This window comes from Thermobia domestica, chromosome 17, assembly GCF_964235325.1.
Source record: "Thermobia domestica chromosome 17, izTheDome1.hap1.1, whole genome shotgun sequence".
In the NCBI taxonomy this organism is placed as follows: Eukaryota; Metazoa; Arthropoda; class Insecta; order Zygentoma; family Lepismatidae; genus Thermobia; species Thermobia domestica.
In genome coordinates this window covers 109,608,338-109,622,864 of record NC_137470.1, presented here as the reverse complement: position 1 = coordinate 109,622,864, position 14,527 = coordinate 109,608,338, and the positions used below count along the sequence as shown (strand labels likewise).

The 14,527-nt window shown below is 36.2% G+C and overlaps 1 protein-coding gene across 1 annotated transcript in view; it reads left to right on the top strand.

Moving 5' to 3' along the window:
* LOC145674282 (uncharacterized) overlaps nucleotides 1–14,527 on the top strand; it is a gene marked incomplete in the record, with an annotated part of 853,005 nt that overhangs the window by 751,140 nt on the left and 87,338 nt on the right.

The window sequence follows — 14,527 nt, the reverse complement described above, 5'->3', positions numbered from 1 at the left end:
TAGAAAGTAAAGACAGACGGAATATTGCTTAACTACGACCGGTTAATTGTGTTGCACTATAAATAAAAAAAATGGACTATGTATTTGTGTGCTAGCTAGGATGCCATTTAAGAAAAGTTCCACATCTAAAGTTCTAAAATAACTTTTGGAAAAGTTGCACGAGTAAATATTAGAAACATGCAGAAAAGCTTCAGTGTCAAAATTACTTATACCTTATTACAACTATTATATATACTTACCTATATGTCTTAGTAATTGTTGATGTTCGTTCTTCCGCCGCTCTCTTCTTCATATGTGAGGTACAGTACAAATACAAGGCTACATGAGCAATTTTTTAAACAGTGACGCAGATAACACAAAATTCTGAATACTTGCTTTGATTATACGCTATTCTGTTCGTTCAAACGTAAATACTACTAAATTTCCCTATCATAACTTGAAAATCCCCTTCGCTGGTGTAAGGGGAAACGGGAATTCCTGTTTCGCCTTACAATCAAATTAGCATATACTATCTTAGCATCATAGCCTGAAGTAATGAAAACAGGCACAAGGCGAAACGGGAAAAGGCCAAACGGGAAGACATCCAAAGTTTCATTTTAAAATCATCTGAAAGAATTTTTCACTTACATTTCCCTGTTTTTAATTATTAAAGATATATTTCGCAAACGGACAAATACGTGGACGTTTCGAATTAGGTACAAAAATATGAAAACTGTTCTTGTGATGTATAATTATAATATTCTAAAAAAGTTATATTTCTGGGATAAAAGTCTGTAGGTCTATAAAAATTTACCATGTTAAATTCAAATCTGAAATCAGAATTTCGCTATCAGGTTTACTTTCTCAGTAATATAGGATGTTACGTAAGTACACGACGCATGTTCTTAAAAAAAAAAACTGAAAATGGAACAGTAACTAAGACGTTACTGGTTTAGCCTGTAGCATGTTTTCTAGTACGTGTGTCTCTTGTCTCTACTGACACATCATCAGTAGCCTTCTGACATGCTGAGTTATGTTTCTTTCATTTCCCATTCATGAAACTACGAATTTTAATTAAAAATGAAGTAACAGTCAGTTTAAATCTCATAATCAAATTGAATTCATTGGAAGAACATAACACTAGTGGAAAATCCTGTTAACCTCTGAAAAGTTAACCTGATAATGATACCAGAAATTACATTTGAAATTTCCTTTCCTTATTATACGCTGTGTTAAAACGGCACCATTCACATTTCCCTATCATGTCCCTGAAACGGAAAGTTTGAGGGGAAAAATAAGGCTTTTGGTAGAAAAAATCCTTTTTTTCTATTTTGGGTCCCTCCGGAACACCCTGTGTTAACACACAGATCTCAAAATAAACTGAAAAATACTAAATGGTGTACGAAACGTGTGTACAAAATTTCAAGCTTCTATCTTGAATAGTAAGGATGGGAGAAACAAATTACGAATCAGCTAAGAACATCCCCACAGTGGCCCAGATGACTCAAAAAGATTGGGATGTAATATAAAAATTTTCTGAGACATCCTAGGGTCATGTTTTACACTTCATTCTCATCAGAATAGAACAGTCTTTCAAACGGTACCATTCATATGTTTCCGTCATGTATCTGAGGCGGGAAAAATTGCAAAAAATGGGATTTTTGTTAAAATATCCCTTTTTTTAGCATTTCTGGACCCCCCCCCCTGTGTTAACACACAGATCTCAAAATCAACTGAAAAATGTTAAGGGCATAGTGAATATGTCTACAAAATTTCAAGCTTCTATTTAGAACAGTAAGGTAAATATATATATATATTAACACATGTGCTAAGAATATCCCCACAATACCCCAAATTCCCGCAAAAACGGGAAATTTTCTAAGACATCCCTATTTACCCTAGGATCATGGTTCGTACCTCATTTTCTTCAGAATGGAAAGTACTTTCTAACGTTACCAATCACATGTCTTCATCATGTATCTGAGGCGGGAAAATCTCGATAAAGAGATTTATTAAAATATCTCTTTTTAAAACCTTTTTACCCGTTTGAACACAACTTGGGGCACCGCAGAGATCTGAAATATATCTGTAGAATACTAAGGAGTACACTGAATGTATGTGCAAAATAACGATCTTCTAGGTGCAAAAGTAAGCCCGCCAAAAAATAATATGCCCACAGTATCATAAATTCCCGTTTAAAACAAGATCTCAGGTAAAAATTTCCTGAGACATCCTTATTTACATTAGCATTATGGTTCGTACCTCATTCTCTTCAGAATAGAACAGCCTTTGAAACGTTTTCCATTCGCATGTCTCCGTCGAGTATGTGAGCGGGAAAATCGAGAAAAAGGGAATTTTTGTTATAGGTGCAAAAGTAAGTAACTCAAAAAATAGTAAAAATAGGCCTAACAAAAAATTCTTTAGTTTTAAGTTATGACGTATCACACCCTATGTTTCGACCCGGAAAGGCGTAAAACCATACGTAACGTGTTCTAGAACGCTTCCACTCTAGAAAGAAAGCTTTATTAGTACTTTTTAAATCGAATAATGAAAATACAACCCTAACGTATAAACGTATACGATATATGTAAGGGTTAATGCCGTGCTACTGTTTTTAACCTTCAATGTATTTCCTGCTCAATAGTAGGCATACCCGTGTTTTGTCAATATTTACTTCAATATCACGAAATCGGGGCTTTTGGCCCGATACTCTAACCAAAACACCACAATTACGTGACCATGTGTGACTTTTAGTAGATACTCAACTATTGGTATGTGCAGGACAAGGGCGCCGTTTTCTGTGTAACTTTAGAGGGCCCTATGAAAGATATGCATTAGTAGAAAGGAAAAATGAACGACCATGTACTGTAGAAATAGGAGAACCTGCTTCAACTTAGCAATTTGGCCCCCCTCGTTAGAGGACCATTTCAACTTTGGGGGTCCCAGACCACTAAACCCCCCCAGGATCGGCGCCCTTGGTGCAGGAGTAACAACTTATGCGAGTTAAATGAAGTTTTTTCTAAATAATCAACCTTCACCTAATAAGAATATTAAGTATTATTATTATTATTATTAATAATAATAATAATAATAATAATAATAATAATAATAATAATAATAATAATAATAATAATAATAATAACAGCGGTTCGGAGTTCACGCATGCATCGGATATATTTAATGAGAATCAAGCAGCCACTAGCATGAGTCACTTCAACATACAGTATGTACTGTAGTTAACCTAAATATTTCTTCACTCCTTTGTGGATTTTGGTAGGAAACGAGTTCCTTCTGAGAATCCCTTATGGCTTTGTTGTTTTGCTAACGGTACTTTTCTTAATAACTACATACTTGCACTACCTAACACAATAATATCGTATTTTAATATACACTTACCTCCGTTTTTCTAAGCAGACTCCAGCACTAGACAAAAGAACACACACAATAACAAGTCAGAATTCGCTCCACAACAACACGAAAACCAGTCGAGCATGCGCAGTAAGTGCTGGAGACTAGCTTCAAACAAAACACGACAGGTGACGCTCACATCAAGAAGAAATGCATCAGTACCGATGCAAATATCTGCATCAATTGAGTAATCTTAAACCACAATGCATTTATATGTCTCAAATGACCCATTTTTTATTTTCGATCGTTCTCTAGGGTTGAAAATGCTGCGTATCAGTGACAAAAACGAAATTTATACATATTAACGCGCCATTTGATGCACGTAAATGTTTCAAATTTCCTATGATGTACTTGTAGTTCTGTGTGTGCAATGCGAAGACAAGGCGAAGTATCGAAACGTCAGCAAAGGGCTTTAGTGGTTGTCTACTTACACACAGTCTCACAGTTGTGATGGTGACTGGAAGAAGGAAATAAGAAACGTAGTTATTCCCTTTTTCTAATCAGCGAGAAATTTTGTCTTCTACATTGGTTATATAGTGTTGCCCAAACATTCCTATTTTCTACTCAACGATGTAACTATCTTAAAGGAACACATCTGCTATCTCAGGTTAAAATCGCAAAAAATTGTACTTATTCCCTTTTTCCAATCAGAGGTTGATGGCAAGAATACCAACTTTTAACAATTGTTAGTAATTTGACACGATACCAATAATAAATAAATGCAGCTTACTTCATAATTATTTTGAATGTTGGCATTGACTTTATAATCGTTATCAGGGACCTCAAACATATGATTAGTTTTCAGCCTATTTGGAGAAGCTTCAAAACATGTTCCCCCCAATGTTGGATCCGTCATGTTGGAGTTTTGCTTTTTGTCATAATCGTCATCAGCGTTCTCAAAATATGATGAAACTACTTCTCAGTCTATTTGCAGAATTTTTAAAAATGCTTGCCCCTCACGTTGGATCCGGCATTTTGATTTTTTTTTTTTAATTTTTGACCTCATAATCGTTATGAGTGACCTCGAAAATATGACGAAATGAGTTTTCAGACTATTTGGAAATTTAAAAAAAATGTTTGCCCGCCATGTTGGATACGTCATATCGATTTTTTTTTTACTTTTGACCTGATAATCGTTATCAGTGACCTCGAATACTTATATATTCCTAATATCATACAAATTTACTAACGTTTTCGTATTGTGACAAGGTTTTTGGGATTTCAGCCCACTGTGCATTCCCCACCACACTTTCTCGTTTTCAAAAGATTTTGGTTATTGTGTCATGTATGGGATCGACCATTTATTTTGAAACGCTCCTGTAACTTTTTAAACTAATAAATACAAACGCGGAAATTTTTTCACGATTCAAATATCGACAGGACGTACTCTGTAATACCATCAGTTTAACGATGTTTCCATGCCAACATAAAAAAATATATTCTTATATCCGTCAGATCGTACGCTTAGTTATGGATGTAAGGCCAGTATATTTCCAAAACCGTCGATTGGTTGGTTGATTTACGGTTTAGTGTCTCCTTCAGTACCAAGACCATGTGAGACGGAGAAATCTGATTTATCATTATGCTTTCAAATTTCAAGGCTCTCTAAATAGGAATGGAATTCGGAATCTCGCACACTGAAGGTGCATGCACAAGCTTCTAAACTAGGGGGAGGTCTCATGTGATTCTACTTAAGAAAAACTGGGTATTAAAATCTAGATAACTGTCAATAACCGTAATTATAGTGATCGCGAGGAGTCGTGAAGCTTGGCCTACATTTTACAAATTTCAGCACTCAGTAGAACACAAGAGGGTGTTTCTCGGTTGTCAACTCTCACCCATGAAATGTTGCAGTGCCGTTTCTCGCATTATACGGAGAACATCTCCTAGGGTGCAGTGTTGTGGGAATGCCGCTAAGTTTCGTTTTTTTGTTATCGTTTTATATTTTTGCTATTATTAATATTACCGTTTAATTTGAATAGTTGTTATTATTCAAATGAAAGGGTAAGTTTTGTAGCTCCTTCGCCGTGTCTCTAAGTTTGGCAACGTTGATAGTGCACTTCTGCTGCTTCACTTTTTCCCAGGTGTACGTTCGGAAAGCAACTCCATGAATCGTACCAAATTCTTCCGATGCATCACACATGAGGAAAAGTAGTACTCTGTTTCTTGTAGAACCCAAGCTTCAGGAGTCCTTGCGGTCATTGTGGTATGTAGACATCCTTTTACTTCAGATTGATCAAATGAGAAACGTCACCCAAGGCCACCAGTACAGAGATGGGAGCCCTCGCTCATTTCACCCTCGTCAGAGTTGTTCCTATTCTAAGATGACGGCGACTAATTGCGAGGGCGAAGGAGAAAACATTTCGAAGGCAAGGGTGAGTGAGGACGAAAACATTTTTTGAGGGCAGGAATATATTTAGAAGCTGAATGAAAGTGAGGATGAGGGCGAGAATACGTTTTAAGGGTGAAGGCAAGAATACATTTTGAAGATAAAGGTGAATGAGAATTCGGACGAGGGCGAGGATACATTTTGAGGGCAAGTGTAAGAGTACATTTTCAAGAACAAAAGTGAGAAGAAAAGCGAGAATACATTTTGAGGGTAAGTGCATGAATACATTTCCAAGAAGAACGAAAGTGAGAACAAAAGCAATAATACGTTTTGAGGTCGAGAATACATTTCGAACGTGAAGCCAAGAGCACATTTAGAAGGTAAATGAGAATGAGTACGAGGGCAAGAATACATTTTAAAGTTGAATTCGAGCGAAGACGAAAGCGATAATTCATTTTGAGGGCGAGAACGCATTTTGAAGCTGAGTGAGGGTGAGAAGAAAAGTGAGAATACATTTTGATGGCAAGTGCAAGAATACATTTCCCAGAAGAACGAGAATGAGAAGAAATGTAAGAATACATTTTGAGGGCAAGTGCAAGAATACATTTCCCAGAAGAACGAGAATGAGAAAGAATAAAGGTAAGAATACATTTTGAGGGCAAGTGCAAAAATACATTTCGCAGAAGAACGAGAATGAGAAGAAAGGTGAGAATACATTTTGGGGTCAAGCGCAAGAATACATTTCCGAGAAGAGCGAGAATGAGAAGAAAAGTGAGAATACATTTTGAGGGCAGGTGCAAGAATACATTTCCCAGAAGAACGAAAATGGGAAGAAAGGTGAGAATACATTTTGAGGGCAAGTGCAAGAATACATTTCCCAGAAGAACGAGAATAAGAAGAAAAGTGAGAATACATTTTGAGGGCAAGTGCAAGAATACATTTCCCAGAAGAACGAGAATGAGAAGAAAGGTGAGAATACATCTTGAGGGCAGGTACAAGAATACATTTCCCAGAAAAATGAGGATGGGAAGAAAGGTGAGAATACATTTTGAGGGCAGGTACAAGAACACATTTCCCAGAAAATGAGAATGGGAAGAAAGGTGAGAATACATTTTGAGGGCAAGTGCAAGAATACATTTTGCGGGAAAGAATGCATTTCCAAGGAAAATGAAACGAAATATTTCAGTTTAATATCCCACAATTATGCCCTTTATGCAAAGAGAGACGATGAGTAAATGAAGTAAACGATAATGGAAGTAGTGGTGAAATGAGCATGTGGGAGGAAACGGAATACACCGAGTGAATTCCAGACGCGGCGATGTTCCCCACAAACTTGCTTGGCCGGGGATTGAACCAGGGACCTAACGCACAAGAGATAAGCGCTCTACCACTGAGCCACCCTGCCGCCTTCCAAGGAGAACGAGAATGAAGACGAGGGAGGAAATACATTTTGAGGGTGAGAGCAAGAATAAATTTTGAAAGTGAACGAGAATGATGACGAGACCAAGAATATGACAAGAAAAATAAGATGACGAGAATGTGACGGGAAGTGAGAGAAAAAATGATCGCTTTTTTCGTCAGTGTTCTATTCATTACATTAGATCAATCAAAAACGTCAGTTTATATGTCTAACTTGATTTGTCAGTCAATATTTTGTTTCTCTCACCAGAGCAGTAAATACAAAATTAACTCTTCAACCTGAGGGAGATATCAAACGTCTCATGACATGGAATAACTGTCAGCTACATCACTAGTTATTTCTGGCAATCACACACGTCTCCAGAAATCACTCTAGTACTCAGATTCCGGAACTTCTCGTATTCTAAACGAGTAAACTGTGTCCGTTCATTATTGAAACATCAATACGCTATGGGGAACTGTCAGGCGGAAGAGTTCTCGAGTTTTGTCCTTGACCCCGCTACTCACGAACTCCCCTCCCTTGAACTCCCCTCTCGCTGTACACTCCGCTCCAAACACGGTCCAGTTACTACTACTGAGCCCAGCACGAGGGTAAAGGGACTCACCTGCCGGAATAGCGAAGGCGCCAGCTTTCGCGAACTTGGCAAGCATCCAGAAAGAGACCAGAACTGTGTAAAACCATGACTCGAGAGGAGGGGCTATAAAGCGGCCCAGGGTGAAGGTTGGCACAGTCCAAATCATACGTTGGGACAGGGGAGAGACGAGTTCGATACCCGACTGCTTGATTGTACGCTAATTTTTGGAGAGGAATTGTGGAACGCTATTGATTGTGGTAAAAATCAATGTCTCTGTGAAAAGGGATATTGATGCCAGTCAGCAAGTAAACATGCATTACCGCTGGTCCAACAAAACCCTCCGTATTATTGTAAGTCGAATACCAGATGACTGATCATAAATCTCTTTGCTATGTGTGCTTCCTGTCGTAATTCTTCTAAGTGGACCAGCAAGGAAACACAACTTCATACAATGAATCATTTTATTTGCTAACTTAGAAGCAAGTAGCCATTCATATATCACGCTTGACATGTTCTTTTGTGCTTGAAAATTTCTTTAACAAAACAAGTTAGAACAAATAAGATTTATGTATTTTGCAAGCCGAACGTGGTCTTTTCTTTATCTTGATTTTATTATATGAAACAAACATTATTTAACTTAGAATATTTTTTATTGTTTACATGCTAAACACGATTACCCCATTTTCATAAGTATTTTTATGTTAAATTTTTTTGCTGAAAGAAACATCGCAAAAATTTCAAAACTCAAAAAGTAATAAAAGGAAACAGAAAAGCTATTTAGGTTCTGTTACAAAAATATTAACTAAACTTAAACTCTCTGGCTGTGCAAACTCAAAGAACTGCAGTCTGCCATACCATTTCCTGAGTGATTTGTAAATAACATCATTTTTTTTTTTTTTTTTTGTTTTTCGCTTTTAGACAGATTTGATTAATTAAATTTAGCATTCTTTTTCAGCACTGTGGCTACATAAGACGTCAGTCTACAATTTAGGGTGGAATCAGAACCACCGTAATACGTTCAGTACTCTTCCATCAGGAATCAAACCCAGGGCCCCGTAGACGATAGTCATTGGCGCTAGTCACCAGCGGTGAGGGTTAGTTTTAACCCAAGGTTTTGATGGTTTTCTCCAAAATGACAAACTACTGCTAAAATATTATGCTCTTATAGAGGACTGAACCCAGTACCACGAACACCAAAGCAACGCTTGGTAACCATTCAGAAACTAAGAATAACTGTGAAGAGCTAGTGACAGCAAACTCACTTAAGGGCACTAAACATTAAAGCCATATATAAGATTTTAAAAAAAGTAAGTATTAAACGTCTTTCTTCGTATATTTTTTATCTTTTTATAACCACAAGTAAATTCAACCAAACTGTTTAAGCTCATATTTAAAAAAAAATGGTTGTAATTATTAAACAAATTTTAAGCACGCCAAACCCCAAAATATTTAATAACAAAATAAGTGTCAATAAAAGAAAACATTGTTTACAAAAGTCAAAATAATCGAGGACAATAAAACTGTAACATCGAACATTACAATTCAGGACCTTGGAAGAGAAAGGGCGAATCCTGAAATCGGGGGTTTTGGAAACCAAACTGAAGTTTTTGCAAGTACATTAAGATAGCGAGGGCAAATCTTTGTTTATTTTGAAACTGAGAATATTAAGGGCGAACCAGGGCAAAACGTGGTATCTATGTGTTGTCCAGACCTCTCTCATGCGAGGAAAAAACAAAAAAAAAAAAAAAAAATGATTTTCCCAGTTTGCTCTTTCTCTTCCGAGATCCTCAATTGTCTGCCCCAGTGGTTGTGAAATTGTTTCCTCTTTGAATCCCTTAGTCGTGAGTGACCCTCACGTATGGTTTCACTGGATGGGTAGTTTTGTGGTCAGCTGGCGGATTTGTGGAGCGTGTATTGCATCTTAGAATGCGTAGTACTTAACTACTTAATTAAGAGGTCATTAGATAGAATCCCTGCTATTCAAACTTAAGTTTCACTAACACAAAATTGGCATTTTGTAATCTACAGTAACATAGAACCGCTTTACCTTCATATTATCTTTGCGGTGCTGATTCCACTATTATACATCTGCTGAAATTCACCTTCATGCAGATGGTAAACAAATAAATATACTCCCTGGTTTACTGTTTTATTCGGTATTCCTGCTTGTATTGGTTGAATTGGAGTTCAACGTCCTATTTAGTCCTAAAGCTGTATGAAACGTGGACATACAGCTTAATGTGAGATTCGAAACACATGGACTTGCACTGGGAATCGAGCTCGGGTCTTCCGCGCCAAAGACACGTACACTTGCCATATAGTCACGCGAGAGGTCAGGGTAGTGTAGACTCCCGAGCATTCAGCTCGCGACTATCTGTTCTCCATACTATCCAGCTTAGTTTTCTTTTATCGTAATTAAGGGCCTTCACTACAGCGAAATTAAGTTACCGCTAATTTTAGAGGTTTTCTGTAATATCTTCAAAACAAATAAAAATATTCGAAAAGCAGAAACGTAGTGAACTATACAAAACTATTTTGCATGTGTTATCTTTACTACAATTCACGTATCTGTTTCTTGTATGAAGCTATTTACAGAACCACACACACAAAAAAAATTCAAATCTATCGACAGTTGCAGATCGAAAGCAGATAAATGAGTTGTGATAACGGTACCACATGAAAAATAATAATGTATAATGCACTGCGTTTTTGCTTTTCAAATATTGTTATTTGTTTTGAAGATATTACAGAAAAAAACTAAAATTAGCGGTAATTTAATTTCGCTGTAGTGAAGACCCTTAAATGAGGAAAGCAAAGTATTGCATTGGCAACATTGCCAAGGCATTGGAAACGGGCATCTGCTACGATCCTCCTACGTGTCGTGTGTAAAATACAAGCTTTGACAGGAAAAGAGCAGCGTTTAATTCACTGTTCTCAACCATACGATAATTTATCGTGATATACGATAATTTAAGCCTTCGTACGATATACGATAATGCCCTTGCGATAATAAATGAATATACGATAATTTTAGAATGCACACTTTTTTGCATTTTTGAATGTGCAAATAGATTGTAGGTGTGTGCATTAAAGAAATTATAAAACACATACACTGAGGATTTTAACAGTCATTCTCGCTAAAGTAAATCAATAACGAGAATAACTGTTAAAATTAATCAATAAATAAATCCCACTTGAAATGTAATAAACTTCACGTCCGCTGGGTGCAACACAATCATGGGAAAAGATAATTCTGTTGCAAGTATGCTACGTAAAGACTTTCTTGATATTTTCTACCGATTTGGAGTTCGAAACTGAAGATTACTAGGTAAGTTTATTATATTTCATTGCTATTGTTACAAGTTACTTTACTTTCTCTTAAAATGTAACGCGTTACTAACGCGTTACTTGCCCCAAAGAAGTAACTGTTACTTTACTTCGAAAGTAACGCGTTACTTTTAGGTTCGAAACTTTGAATATGTCAAAAAATCTTATTACTTCAATTTTGCGTACTACTATTACTACCGATATTATTATTATTATTATTATTATTATTATTATTATTATTATTGTTGTTGTTGTTGCACGTTCTGAATCGCTTTGTGTAAATGCAAGGACACATTTTTACTTGACAGCTATATGAACATTTTCATATAATGTACCACTGACTAAAATGCCATACTGCATTACTCGTAGGGATGCGCACGAGCGAGTTTTCTTTGGAACTCGATTCAACTAGAAACAGACATCTTTGAGTTCCACCCGAGAACTCGGCTGGAAAAATTTCTTCCAAATCGACTCGAATTCGGGTCAAGTTTCGAGTCGAGTCAAGCCAAATTCGGTGCGTAGTTTCGAGTACTCCCTTCAAGTATTTTACATAGGTAATATATTATCAATGATACTACTACTACTACTACAACTTTTATTATTATTATTATTATTATTATTATTATTATTATTATTATTATTATTATTATTATTATTATTATTATTATTATTATTATTATTATTATTATAACACTGTGTATAAACATCAAAGATAGGTGGTTTGTACTTAAATACTAAAAAGAGTAGTTGATTGCCAACCTCGGCAGTCATGAAGTCTAGGAATCAAGGACATTGTTCACGAGATTCTGAATTTGGGTTGAGGGTCTAGGTTAAGTATTCGGCTAAAAGTTATAGGGCACTGTTAAAAGTTATAGGGCACTGGCCAAATATCTTCAAAACTGCTCTTTCCGTTTTTAGAATTGTCGACTCTAGCAGCTCGACTCACAGCTCATTCACTATCGACCCGAACCGAGTAGATGGCTCATTCCAACCAAGCCAGCTCGAGCCGATAGCTCATTCCAAGCGAGCCGGCTCGAGCCATCGGCTCAGTTGAGCCGAGCCGAAGTGAACTTGTTATTAAAAATATCTTGGAATCTCGCTATCGAGACGAGACGAGATGCGAGCAGTGTTCCCTCTCGTGAGCAACACTACAAGTATTCCGTATTACTCCTTAGCTTACATTTCCCATGGCTTTCGCTTTCCAGTTTAATCAGACTATGATTTAAAACGAGCAAGCCATTTATCAAACTCGACGCCAAAAACAGTGAATCGGCTCGGAACTCGACTCGAGAACATTACCTTTGACTCGACTCGAAACTCGACTTGAATTCGAGTCGAGTTTTAGCTTGACTCGTGCCCATGACTATGCGTTAGAAAAAATGGTTGCTTACTATTAATCTGCTAAATTAGTTATATAATAATGTTATGTAAAATTAAAAATACAGAATATAGAGAAACATTACACTATAACTAATAAAATGAGAACACTTGAACTGGGGGTGAATAAAAACTTGCCAGCAACTCTAAAATCGATACATGCTTTTTAAAGCTAGTTGTTCCAAACTCTATAATCAACGGGACTCTAAGATATGGAAACTGATCTGAAAGAAATCCAATATTACATACCATCAACAAACTATTTTCTAGTAATGAAGTCTAGCCTGATCATCAGAACACAGTTTATTCGTATTAACCCCTTACTGCAGCGTTTCCGAACCTTTTTCAACTTGCGGCACACTACGGGTGTAACTTGAATTCTCGCGGCACACTCATAGATATTATTATTTGTAAATATAAAATACCGTGGTATTTTTTTTTTCTGTGATTACTCATCTCCTTCTCTAAGAGAAGAAATCTTGATCACTGTTTTTTCCCCGTGGTAAATCATTATGCTTATTTTTCATTCTAATTTAAAAATAGAAAACAATTGCAATTAAATATTGGACTCAGGTTTTTAAAACTAAGCTTTCTTTTTCGAAAGCTGTATCCAACCTTTCACTAAGAAGAAAGTTCACTAAATAACGAACGAGCAAACAAATCTCTTTTAGTTTTAAAACACAAACGTAGGTAATTTGTATGCATGTTTGCTTTGTCGTAAAGATTGAATGATATTTTAAAATTTCAAGTTACGAAATAGTTTGCAGCAGTAAGGAAGCAATAATGGTCATAACAATGATAACAAATACTTTTTTCAACATTAGAAATGTACAGAAAAGTAACACGGTATGAAACTTAAAGTTGTAGATTCATAGTAGAGGTTCACAGTAATGTGAAATACAAATATACATTTTTCCTTTGTCTTGCAATTTGATTGCTATAGAATTAATAATTTGTTTCGATTTCCTCGCGGCACACCAGCAGCCCATTCACGGCACACCAGTGTGCCGCGGCACACCGGTTGGGAAACGCTGCCTTACTGTATATTGTTAATTATGGCATTCTAGTTGTTGATAAATATTTCTAACCACTTTACTTTTAAATCCTATCCACCATCATCTTCAGCTTTTAAGAAAAAGTATTCTTTCAAATGTTCGAACGATAAAATATTTTCGTTCTCCATCTTTATAAAAATAACACCAATCAAAGTAAAATATACTACCGGTACCATTGCACTTGTAATTCACTCACTGAATGTATTGATTTGGAGCTGTCAAAATCTATGACAAAATGTTCCAGGTAATTGCAATCAGTACACGTGATTTGACTGAGGCTGTCCACTTCTTCCAAAACCAGCAAGTTGCACTATGATCTTATCTGTTTCTTTGTGTGCTGTCGGTCACCTACATCGTTCATGCTCCATTGCTCCATTCTGAGAAATTCACTTACAGGAAAGAAACATTTGTTTCCGAAAAAAATACATATATTGTAGTTACTCATCCGAAATGTAACGCGAAAAAAGTAACGCAAACTAGGTACGTTACTTAAAAAATTGTAACGCGTTACCGTTACAGTTACTTTGGAAAAAATGTAACGCGTTACTAGGAAAGTTACTTAAAAAGTAACTCGTTACAAGTAACGCGTTACTTGCGTTACGTTACTTCCCAAGACTGACTGTAAGTGTATTCCTAACAATCTTCTTATTATTGCTCAAAAAAGGATCGTGCAACGCTTTTCACATAATGCAAACTTCTGACTCCAATTCATAGGTCATATTGTCCAGAAACAATAACAGAGCGTATGTAATTCACATAAACATATGGTACCATATCAGGTAACATTCCTGCTTGGTTATTCTTTTCAAACCCATGACTGTTTAACTAGATATATTAATTTTAATTATATAAAGTTAAAAAAGTAAAGCTTGCGAAATATTCAAATATTGTGAAACCTTTTCCAAAAAGAAGAAACCTTAAGTCGAACGGAATTTGTAGTACCTTCAGAATACCCACTTTTAACGGTATATTTTTTAGTCATTTTGGGTTAATGGGTCAATTTTATGTGCAGATGGCTTTAAGAGGCTGTGCCTTTGAGAGCAAGAAAAAAGTTGTCG